The sequence below is a fragment of the Bactrocera dorsalis genome, chromosome 4 (assembly GCF_023373825.1).
Source record: "Bactrocera dorsalis isolate Fly_Bdor chromosome 4, ASM2337382v1, whole genome shotgun sequence".
Classification (NCBI taxonomy): domain Eukaryota; kingdom Metazoa; phylum Arthropoda; class Insecta; order Diptera; family Tephritidae; genus Bactrocera; species Bactrocera dorsalis.
In genome coordinates, this window is record NC_064306.1 from 64,706,730 (window position 1) to 64,719,959 (window position 13,230).

Consider the following 13,230-nt stretch of genomic DNA (forward strand, 5'->3'; position numbering starts at 1 on the left):
CATAGAAAGAGCGGTGGAACGTTTTCACTGGAGACTCCCCACAAACCATTCCAGCAGCTCGATGGAGAACAGATTGAACCCTTGAAAATAACAAGCTGGCAGGATAACTCCTTACAGGATCGTCTAAAGTGAAAAAATACGTGTTTTAGTTAAAACCTTAACTTAGAACTTGGGCGAAGGAAAAATAACTATAAATTTGATTTTTGACAGACATTTTTACAAAAAACTAAAAATTTCAGTGAAAATTTTGCGACTTTTTTTTCAAAAAGTTGTAATCAAAAAATAATCTTTTGCCCAAGTCTTTAAGAATTGTATATCAAAGACCTGTGTAAAATTTAATGAAGATTGGTTGAGTAGATCTCGAGAAATTTTGCCAACCGACTCTAAAACACAGTTTCGAAGAAACGCTGTATCTCCAAAACTATTACTTGGATCAACTTAAAATTGTATGACAATATTCTAGAGGCTTCTAGCCGAAGCTCCTTGAGGTGAACATCACTAATTCTTGGAGATTCACCTAAAATCAAATCGACAAAAAAGTAGATTTAATAATTGATAATCTAGTGCCCTCATTAAAGCTCTTATTCAAATTAACAAGATTGCGGCTTAAGGAAGTTTTTTCAAGATTTTCGAGGAAATAAAAACAGTTAGTTGTTTATTCCTACACCTTTATGTAATCTAATCACTTCCTCCCTTGCTAAAAAGCACAAGTAAACACGGAACCGTTTATTATAATAAAAAATAAATGTATTTGGTTCTTACAAATTGGCTGGTATTTGGCTTTAAGTAGTTTTAAAACCCTCCTTTTAAAACTAAATAGCTGTTGAGACTGATTCGAAAAGTATATTTATGAACATTCTTCCGCTTTCCTTCCTACATTATTTTTTATTTATTTATTATTAGACAAATTTTGGATTAAGCAACATATTTAAATTCTTCACAACATTCTACGACAACATTTTCCTTGAGCATAATAAAACATTATCCATTTCGAGGCTTTGTTTTTTAAGAAAGGACATAGGGACTTTAAAATTAATGAAGATTGTTTAAAAAAAAAATTAAACATTTTTTCAGAAGAACATTCTTTGGCATTTATTTTTTGGAAGATTAACTCTTTCAAATGTTGGTCGCGATTACGTCCCAGATGGACCATCCGTTGAGTCCAATTTTCGATATCTGACGGGCTCAAAAGGCGAAATCATCTGCTCAGCGAAGTGTTCTCTCAATAAATGTATTGATTGATGCGATATATGGCAAGTGTCGCTGTCTTGTTAAAACCAAATGCTGCCGAGGTCACGAGCTTCAATTTTAGGCATCAAATAGTCGGTTATCGTGGCGCAATAACGGACGCCATTGGCGGTTCCGTTCTCAGCTTAATAATTTTTGAAGAAATATGTACCAATGTTTCTACTGGCTCACAAACCACGTCAAACCGTTGTTTTTTCTGGATAAAGTGGCAGGTCTTGAATCACTTCAGTATGCTCTTTGTCCCAATAGTGTAAATTTTGCTTGTTTACACACCCTTTGAGCCAGAAATTGGCCTCATCGCTGAACAAAAATTATAATTAAATACTCGCAAACGTCAGATTTTTTTTTGGAACCTTTCAAGAGCCCATAGAGCGAAGCGATATCACTTGGAGATCGAGTGGGTTCAGTTCTTTGCACAAACTGTATTTTGTACGCTTTCAATTTAAGATCTTAACGTAAAATGCGTCATTCCATACGTCGGTCCGAGTTCCTGCAAAGGGCACCGAATCGACTCTCCACGATCTTCGTGTACACTCTCTTCTACGGCTGCTATATTTTCTTAACTGCGTACTGGATACGATCTATTCGCTCGAATATTATCTAATAAGGAATGCTGGGTCTCAAGATGGGTGTTGTGAATAGTACGCTCAGTAGGCCGATTATGTTGACTATAAGTTAAGCGAAACGCGCGAAACACATTCTTTAGAGAACGTGAATTTTCTTAATAAAGTTGAACGGTTTGCGAACGTCGTTGAGGTATAAGTCTTTTCACGATGAAAGGCCAAACAATACTAAACAATAATTACATGACAGCTTGACACGACTCACGTGTGATCTGTCTAAAAAATGCTATTGAAAACTACATCTACTTAGATCACCCATAAAAAGCATCATCTACATCTATCTAACACAAGTTTCAAAAGAATAATCAACTGTAAGAGTTCATTCTTGGCCTTTACATGGATCTTGCATTTCAATCGATATCTCGAGGAAATTTACTGTTATAAAAAAGCTTTTTAAGTAAATCTCTTCTTTGACTGCGATGACAATTTTACACATAAAAATCTATGGCCTTCCATAAATAATAATTAATTCTGCCAGTGGCTTTTTCACCCAGAAATTTCACCAGTTTAACTTCAGTATCATAAAATTTTCGATCAAAAACACAAAAGCTCAAGCAAAGCTATTTATTCAAAGTTTTCTTTGTTTTTTATTTTTACAAATTAAAACGAATAATTTTTATTCTACCATAAACCGGCGCCTGTATATTTTTAACCCTTGCGCTACCAAAACCGAATTTACTATGGCAATTATAATTTTAATTTATTTTAAATTTCCAAACATAACTTTAGTTACGACTCAATTATGGATAAATGCGCTTTTTACGCCATTTGCCATCTTCACACTTTGGCCTTGTTTACTGCCATTTTTCCGACGCCTTTCCGCCACCGCTTTCCATGCAATGGCGCTTTACGTGCAAACGACATTTAAATTTTCATTAAACAAACAAAGGAGATTTTTCGCCACGTTGTCGAGCTTGAACGAGCGGCAGCGATGCCCGTGAAACGAGAAACGACCAAACGACGTTGAAAGACAGGCTTCGCAGGCGAACGCCCGCAGTGAAAGCGGTTTTTTTGATTCGGTCCGGGCATTCCTCGGTTAGTGAGGGTGGAGCGTGAGGGGCGCGCTGTGCTGCGGCCGGCGATCGCTTTGTCGGTGGAGCAGCTTGCATGCGAATTATCTATCTGTTCGTGGTATGGATGCCGCACACACATACAGTCACGCGCAAACTGGCTTTTTGCCTGCACGCGCTCCTTTGTTTCGCCAGAGCCACGCGTCCTCACGTCCTGCTTGCTTGCGTTCCACCTGCAAAAAGTGCAGAGCCTGTGTGCATGACAAAGGCTGATTTATAAAGTTGCAGGCATGTTGCACGTTCGCCACTTGTTAGCGTACGCCTTTTCCCATTTTCATAACTTGCAAATACAATTCATACATTCATAACTTTGCGCGCTGTGCGAGGCAAGAGGGGGAATTGAAAACTTTCTTTGGCACCAAATAAATGGCAGGCAGTCGAGTGTTGCGGCGGGGTCGGGGTGCATGTTGCAAGTTATTGTGCGGCAAAATAGTAACGAAATGACTGTGCCAAATTCGCTTAGCACAACAACAACAACAGCAACAGCATTGAAAACAAGAGCCAAGCACATGCTTTGTTCGACTGTCATAATTCAGCGACCCCTGGCAGGCAGCAGGCAGCGCGTGCAACGGAAGCGCACACCGCAGTTGCACACAGCTTTTGGGCTTAGCACCCGGTGGCACAATAAACGAAATTTTTGGCATGTTTTTTAAATATTTTTTCGCGCTTTCATTTCGAGTTTTATAAATTTGAAATTTTTTGTATTTTTTCTTTTAATTTTTTTTTTTTTAATTTTTTTTTTTTTAATTTTTTTATATTCTTTATATTTTTTATTTTTCTTCGAAATTTTCTTTTTTCAATTTTTTTTTGATGCCATTTTCTCTGTTTTTTGTGTGCTTTGTTCCTACAGCCGACTTCGTTTTGAGTCGCTTTGTAGATTTGCGTGTTGCCGAAATGCATAACTGCCGTTAGTTGCCTGCATGCCGCGCGTTTTTCTCACTCGTCTGTCGTGGGCGTTGATTTATGCGCCGCACACTCGTAAAGCTAATGACTCGCATGCAGGCCAACCCAAAGCGGCACTTCGGCTCTGGCAGCGTGTAGTGTGAGCTTGAGAGCCTGCTGAAAGCTAGCGGTGCCTTGCAGTCAGCAGGTGTTACCAGCTGTGGCGTTCTTCGGCCGTTTCCACTCGTTCGTTGGCTTGTTTGATTGGTCTTTCATAATAAACTGGCGATAATTTAACTTTGTCGATGGGAACATATGCGAGTTTTCACAGCAAAGACACGCTCAAACTCCAGATATTTTTTTTACTTTTATTTTTTTTTCATTTTTTTCCAATTTTCATTTAAATTTTAAAAAATTTTTTTTTTTGTTATTTTCGCCAAACTTTTCAAACTTTTGCACCCTCGCAAATATGAAAAGATTTGAATTTACGACAAGCTTGTTATTTTCCACAAAAAGGCGTTCGTTTAGCAACCGAAATTGCCAATTCATAGCCGAATTCTAAAACGACCACACGTTTTGAAGTGTTTTCGCAGCGAACGTCGCTCTCACCTGCTTTGACTAAACTTGCTGTGGTCCTTTGTTGTCGTATTCCTTATGGCAAGTCATCCCTCTGCTGCAGTTGAAGGCGTCATTCAGTGCTCAGCGTTGCATGGAATTGTTTATTTGCAATAATTTCATTTGCGTGAGCGGCAATCAAATGCACAATTTATCGGTTAGTTTTTGATTAGCTTTAAATAACGTTTTTATTTAATTCAAAAGCGCAAGAGTTATAAGGGAAAATAACAAGAATTCTGGGGTAAAACTATGCTGCAGGAAAAACCAATTATTTACTAGTTGACAGCTGGTGATTAAATGCCACTTGAAGGCGCATAAATATTACAAGTTGAGGTCTTTAATTTTGCAGTCGCGAAAGTAGAGAGTAAATATTACCAGTGTATAATTGCATTTGTATACTGGAGTATGAGAAATGAGTTAGACTTAACCTTATTAGGTTAGCGTTGTCAAGAGCCCTTAGGGGGTTAGGTGGGTCTCAGAGGTACAAAAAGAGGTATTTTTACGATTTTTTTAATATAAAAAAATCATATATGTATATCAAAAATATATTCCAAATTTTTTTTTAAGCTGTGCCAAATGTCAGTTGAAAATAATCATTTGGCTTGTTAGTAGCTTGTTTTTCTGGAGTACATAAAACGTATTCGGCGATTTTTACGATAAGTGAATTTATTCAACAAAGAAGTTCCAATAAATTTTGTATGCGGAATCAAATTTCTGGTGCCGAAACGTTCAGAATGTTGGAAAAGACCTTTTCTGATAATTACTTGTGGCTAGCAAATGTATATAATTGCTACAAATTATTCGACGGGGCGGCCATAAACATCAACTGATGATCAGCAAGTCAAAAAAATATAGGAATTGGTGCTTGAATCGACGATTAACAGTCAGAGATTTTATCATTTTGTCATTGTTCGAATATCCGAAGGATCAGTGAAACCATTTTGGAAGATCATTTCGGCCTAAGAAAAGTGAAATCACGATTGGTTCCAAAATCACTAAATTTTTTCAAAAAATTGCGTTAAGGGGTTATATACAATTCGAAGTTCGAAAAAAGCGAATTTTCCAGAATTGTTTTCTTAAACAACTTTTAAATTTATTGATCCAAAAATTTGTACTTGTATTTTGGTATCCTTTAACTGTATTTTAAGACTTAGTATTATAAAAATATTTATCTGGAAAGGAACTGCAGTTGATCTTCGAAAGCTCTTTTCAAAAAACCACTATACAAGTATCTCTGAACTGGATCCTCTGAAATTAAAAACCAAACAGATTTCGTTAAAGCTATAGTAATTAATCAAAGGAATAAGAAAAGTAAAAGTTTTTGACAAAAATGCGGTTTCTAAAAAACCGTCCTACTGTGTTTTGTACCTTTTTTTTTTATTAATTTTAAGGGCGTTTGTAGATGCATATTTCATACAACATTTTTTTCTTTCTCTCTCTCCCTCCTTATCTCTTTTTGCTTATACTATTTAATAATTTAAAACAGTTGATTGCTACGATAAATACTTTAGAGTCTTTCGATGGCAGGAAATAGTCGCTGAAGGCCAGATCCGTAGAGTATGGTGCATGTAAAGTCTCACAGTATCCAATTTTATCAGAGGTTTCGCATACCCAGAAATGTTGCTTTGAGATCTTTAGAGTGTTGTTGTTGTTGTAGCGGCAAAGATTATTCCTGAAGTAATTTCGAGGAGTGCTGCCGAGTTGACAATCCTTGACGGAATAAAAATACGGCTCCGTTATGGTTACTTAGACTTTATTTTTATCGACCCTATTTTATGACTATTAAAAAAACGTTTGTGAATGTTGAATGTAATTACATCTACCTGGGACTTGCTCATATATTGGAAAGTCGAAAAAGTCTTTTCGTAATTTCTCAATAGATGTCGTTGTAGTCATATATCTCCAGTGGTACCAATCACATTGTGTATGACACATGACATATAGTGTTGGAAAGGTGAATTTTAAAGCTTCTTTTAACCAAAACAAAATCGGGGAAGTTGAAAACAGTTACAGCAGTTCAAAAATGAGTGAAAATGAAATGAAGAAATTCGCTTTATTTTGCAATTTTTGTATAAAAACGAGAAGAATGCTACTCGAGCCACCAATCATATTTGTGAAGTTTACGGGACAATGCTGTATCAGTACGTGTAACACAACAATTACATCCTAACAAGCTCTGCATTTCTTCGCTGCTTTGTAGTGATCTAAGGTATCTTTTATTCACTTGAAAATGCAGTTCCATGACATATTTCCTTGCAATAGAATGCCAAGAATTGTGCCTTCTGCATATTTCTCTATATATATTAAATATTGTATTGTACAAAGGAAGAAGATCATAAAGAAATTAATAAAAAAAATCACCAAAAAAGAAGAGTATAAATACCGCATTGCCATTTGATGGCCAACAATCAATCGCAATTCCATTTTCAACAATTTCGGCGCATGGAACTCCTTCAGAACTGCAACTATTTCAAGGGAGAGAATGGGAAAGCTATACAAATTGCAACTGAAGAGCAAATATGCTCACTCACACACACCAGAGCTAGATTCAAACGCCATAGCTCGCCTCGCACACATAGCTACACACAAGTATACGGAAATACTCATACGCACTCATGCTCATGTTGCAGCAAAATTGAATGCTTCCAAGTTGCACTGAAAGTTGCTTGCCAGCGCGTTATGTTATTCAACAGACGTAGAGAAAATAAAGTAGAAAAAAAAGAGAAAATAAAGTAAAAAAAAATGAGAATCAAGAGAGAAGTAAAAAGCATAAAAGGAAATTATATATTTTCAAGTGTGAAACCCGTTAGTTGGTGTTGTAAACTTTGCCAACTTTTATTTCCGCTTATTCTCTCCATAATGCTTGCGTTTTTTGTTTGTATGCTTGGCTTTGAGTTGGAATTTTGTACTTTCTGTTGTTGTAATTGTGTATTTGCGGCGCTTGTTTGCATTTTCTAGGACCAAAATTCGAAATTTCAAGTGAAATGATTAAAGTTTTGTTGCTTGTAGGTTTTCCAGTTTGCGCCATATTTTGTTGTTGTTGTGTGTTATACTTGTATGCTGTTTTAGTAAATAATATATGCTACAGTGTTATGTAAATGTCATACAGGGTGACACAACTTGCTCATTGATGCTGATTTTGGCGAATGTATTTAATAAATTGTAGGTTTTGGAGAGTATTCTTGACTTTAGAAAAATTATTTGAATATGTCTTAATATTTTTATAGGTCCAAAAAAGGAAAAGTTAAGGTGTAAATTTTTGTTGTTGAAAAAAGGGAATAGGTACATATGTACTATATTAGAAATTTCGATAAAGCAGATGAAAGATCGACTTCCATTAGAATAGATAGGTTAATATTAATCGATAACTGATAAATAATAATGATAAATAATCGTTAATAGATGAATAATGATCGATAAAAGATAAATAATAAGCGACAATAGATAAATAGTATTCGATAATCGATAAATAATAATCGATTAATCGCGTTTCATATTTCTTTACTCGTAGCTCAATAATTATTCGAATAACTGTTGTAATTCGAATGCTTGTTTCGTGATAGAATAATAATAATCGATAATCCAAAAATTGATAAATAATAATCGATAACGGATAAATAAAAATTGATAATATATCAATAATAGATAATATAATAATAATAGATAAATAATAGTCGATAATATTTCGATAATATTCGATTAATTTCATAATCACTGACTTTATTCAACAATTATTCGAATAACTGTTATAATTCGAAAGTTTGTCGTGAATAGAATGATCGATTAATAATAATAGATAAATAATAATCGATAATAAATAAATAATAATCCTTAATAGATAAATAATAATTCATTATACATAAATAATACTCGTTAATCGATAAATAAAGTCGATTAATCGAATTTCTAAATCCATTAATCGTAGCTCAACAATTATTCAAATAACTGTTAGAATTCGAACGTTTAACTCGTGTTAAGACAGAAGAATCGATTACTAATAATCTGCAATCGATTACTCATAGCACCCAGATTAATCGAATAACTGCTATAATCCAAAACGAATTTTTAGTGTCCCTTCAATTACTAAACTATCACAACATGACAGTTGCGTCTGCGTCCAAGCAAAGCTTTTCCTAAAACTTTGTATGCAAATTTGAAACCCTGTTTCAGTATGCCTAACCGCCAGCATTGATTTTCAGCTTGCTATCGTCCGAGTGCAGTTTGCATTTCTATTCAAATAAGCTTTCGAGTGTCATAAAATAAGAATAAATTTCTCTCAATTTTGCTTTTGTTGGCCAGTTGCGCATTAGTAAGATAAGAATGTGGCATGCACCGAGCTAAATTGGCACATTTGTGAGAATACGCTCATGTTGTTTGGAATTTTTGAAACATACTGTGTAAAGCGGTAGCATATTTTTATCTCCAAATTACAAAAAAGGATCGGAATTTTGCATAATTTCACACAAATCAATGAGAAAGAGAGATGAGATAAAAAAATGGAAATTATATAAATATTTATTTTACATTAAACTTTGTGTATTAGTATTTGTATCGGCTGCTGGGCTTCAGGGGAGCTTTGAGCGCGCTGGTGAACTATAAGCACTTGGCTACACGTAAGATTCTTTTGCGCTGAGCTAAATCGTATGAGGTCTGGTCAGGGGACAATTATTTCAAAATTTTCTTCCTGGGTGACCTGACTTTGTGGTATTAATAATAAAATGCCTTGGTTTTTACTTTGCAGTGATCTAGGTGCTCTTGCGGGTGTGGAAATGAAACACTTCAGATTTGTGATCCATTCATAAAGCATTATTCATATAAGAGATTCCATTAGTGATATTTTTTTTGGCTTCATTAAGGTTTATATATAGCATTTCTGATCTTAATCTTGGAGATCATCTATAGAACCTATCCTAACCTGAAATGTTGCCGGTCGCTTAGACTTCAAATACTATTGAATAAATGTGTGATTCATAAATTTCTTTTTTGATCAGATTATTTGCTTCAAGTCTCCATGTTTTCCTATAAATGCAAATCTAAAAAAAAATCAAGTTTTCCCCGAGTCTGAGAACTGAGAATTTTGACATAAACTGTCGATGAAAATATTTGAAATTTACTACATTTCATATATTACCGGAATAATCCGATCAGAATCCTGGAATAAATGTAGCGAAATCCAGCTCGTAACATTTACCAGTCGATAGGTTCTTCAAAGAAGACAGAATATTATATATATATGTATGTATTTCGACCCACTGACTTCCCGGGATATCTTACGTATCGGTTGCTTGTCCTACTGTCGTTATATCCTCGAAGTATTCACACATTTTTTGAGATATTGATCTGAAATTTTCCACTCTTCTTTTTTTCACAAAAAGTAGCTTATTTCTTAGAATCATCAATATCAGACCAATAGAGAATATAGCTGTCGCACAAACTGGAAGATCGAAGCCAAGTGCTCAATTATGGAGAACTTATTTATTTCAAAAGATATCTTTACGAAACTCGGCATGGACTATTATCACAGACATTGCTACAATTTCCGAATAAATTGTTCATATCGGACAAATGTCACATGTAGCTACCATACAAACTGAAAGAACCTACTCAAGTCCTTGTATGGATAACTTTTTTATTTGAAATGATATCTTCATGCAATCTGGCTAGGATTATTATCTCAAGCAGTGCTACAATCTCCGAGCACATGGTTCAGATCGGACCACTATAGCATATAGCTGCCATACAAAATGACCAATCCAACTCAAGTCCCTGTATGAAAAATTTTTTTATTTGAGGAGATATCTTCACAAAATCCGGCATGGATTATCATCTCGGGCATTGCTACAATTACCGAGCACATGGTTCAGATCGGACCACTATAGCATATAGCTGCCATACAAAGTGGCCGATCGAATTCAAGACAAAAGCCTTTTCATAACCTTTTATGCCTTAAGAAATGTACCAGTGAAGAATATTAAAGCTTCGATGTAGTCTTGATTAACTTACCCATATTCTGTCTATATAATGTATGTATGTATATACTAAATGCAGCTCTCCTTTTTCATTACCACTAATGTAATTGCAATGAGTTGCCTGTGTTAATTTCCCATTTCTCTTTTAATTTATCAATTACTCAACAAAAATGCAAATCACAAGCGAATTAATGCGCTTCCAAAGAATTCACTAAATTCGGCAAATGCAGCAGAGCAATTCCGATTTCATTCATTAAGAAGAGAAACAATGCATATGCCCAGGCCCCTATCGTTTCGACTCTTTACGTCGCTGCTTACACCACTGCTTACCTTGCGCCAACTTGCAGTTTGCCCCAACTTTCAGTTTGTGTGTTTGCGCAAATGTGGTTGGTATTTATGTGTGAGCGGCCGGTGAAGCACTAAAATGTAATGAGTAAGTAAAAAGGGGAAATGGAGAGTGCCAAGCAGAAAGTGTCGCAACTCTTCGCAGCCGCTTTGCGCCGAATAACTGTGATAGAATGGAAATGAGGATGCAAATATGAATTTTGGCAAATCGTCAAGAAAGGCTTGCGCGGCATTTTTCTCATTTTTTGGTTGGAAAAATATCACATATGTATGTGTGAGTGGGTTCCTTCATATATATGGGTGTATATGTTCATGTGTGTGCTTGTATATATGCATATATATATATATATGTTTGTGTGTTTGTGTGGAAGGTTGAATGCCAAAAAAGGCTGTAACACGATTTTAATGTTGGCAAATGTGCCAAAGCGAAAGCCGCAATGACTGGAGATATCAGCACGAGATATTTTGCGCAAGAAGAACTGCCAAAACACAAAGACTAAGGAGCAGCAGCATACAAAAAGATAAAACAGAAGGGAGTAGTAGGGCAATGGGGGAAACGCTTGGCGCTGCGCCCTCGGGCAAGGACAAATGCCTGAAATGGCACACTTTATAAGCATATTTTACTGCTGTCTCGCTTTTCGCACACTTTGCGTGCTTTTGCATGTGTTGGACGCAAGTACACACATACACACATGCTTCATTTGAGTTCGTATGTATGTATATGTGCGCGTGTGTGTTTCAGCAGCCATCGCTCTTCTAGCGCAATTCCGTGATTTTTGTATCGAATGCTATTTTCTTAATAATCTTATCATTTTCCAACACTTTATTTTTGTTTCACGCGCCAATGACTTGATTTAACGGGAAAGCTACTGACACATTGTACATACATACATGTACAATATTTGATGACATTAAAGTGAAAACAAATGCCGCAATGCAGCAAGTGTGGGTACAAAATCGGTGTGTGTGTTTGGCAACTGCCGAAATTGGCTATAATATGCACAAACTAACGGTATTTTATTACATTCGTAGAAGTAGCCTAACATACCAATATTTTATTTATTAGAAAAGTATTTTCTGTTTTGGAAAATAAATTGAAATTATTATATGGAAAAGGAGGGTTAAGAGTTTGACTATTTTTATTGATAACTGTACAAATTTATGTTTTTAAGTGTTAAAGAAATTTTTTAATAAATATTTGAAAAATTTTATAGCAAAAAATTTTATGGCAAACAATTTTATAGTAAAACTTTTTATAGCAAAAATATTGTATTAAAAAATTTATTTTTTTTATTAAAAAAGTTTTTTATAAAAAAATGAAATTTATTTAATAAAAAATGATTTAAAAAAATAAATTTTGTTAATAAAGATTAACATAAGATTAAAAAAATTAATTTTTGTTAATAAAGATTAATTTTTTTAATGCATAAGGTTTTTTTAAATTAAAATGAAATAAAAAATTTTATAGCAAAATTTTTATAGCAAATTTTTTGTAGCAAAAAATGTATGGTAAAAATTTTTATAGCAAAAAGTTTCATAGCAAAAAATTTTGGAGTAAAACTTTTTATAGCAAAAATATTATAGTAAACATTTTTATAGCAAAAATTTCATAGCAAAAAATTTTATAGCAAAAAATATAATAAAAAATTATTTTTTTTTAATAAAAAAGTTTCTAGTAAAAAAGTGAGATTTATTCAATAAAAATTGATTCAAAAAAATAATTTTTTTTAATAAAGGCTAATTTTTTTTTAATATAATAAATTTTTTGAAATTAAAATTAAATGTTTTTAATATAAATTTATTTTTTTTTTTAATATAAATTTAAAATTTTTAATTAACTAAATGTAATAACAATGTATAGTAAATATATGTATCTTGTAAATAAATACTCACTCTAAATGTGTTTCTCTCTATGTGTGTAGCCTTTACTGTACACTAACCCTAATTAAACCCCACTTTGCTAACAAACTAATATAACTAAATCAATGTTGTGTGTAAATGTGTTGAATTTATTAAAAATCTAATTCATAAATGTAACTTCCAAGGATTGTGTAACCCTTCACTTTTGTAAAAAAGCTTTTTGATTAAATCTGTATAATGAAGTAACTAACAATAATAAATTTATTAAACATGTAATTTATGTATGTATTTAATATTCTTAATTTTTTGGTTGTATTTATTTATAAAAAAATTTTCTTTAATAAAATTAGCACCACATTTGAGATAAAAACCAAAAAATGCCAAAAAAATGTAAAATTTTGGATGACAAAATTTTGAACAAATAATTATTACTAAAAAAGTAAGAAAAAATGTGCAGTTAAAAAAAAAAGTAAAAAAATTGAAATTTACTTGCAATATATATATATATTTTCGCACGAGCCCTAGACCGCAGGCGATCGCACTTAGGCCATCTTGGGCTCATTGTGTACCCAGTTTGTAATCAATTTAAGCCTTATCCAGCAAAAAACCTGATTCCTT

The 13,230-nt window shown here is 33.8% G+C and overlaps 1 protein-coding gene across 5 annotated transcripts in view; it reads left to right on the forward strand.

Annotated features, from left to right (window-relative positions):
• LOC105225184 (double-stranded RNA-specific editase Adar) overlaps window positions 1-13,230 on the forward strand; it is a 166,668-nt gene that overhangs the window by 57,165 nt on the left and 96,273 nt on the right. The gene's annotated exons all lie outside the window — the stretch shown is intronic.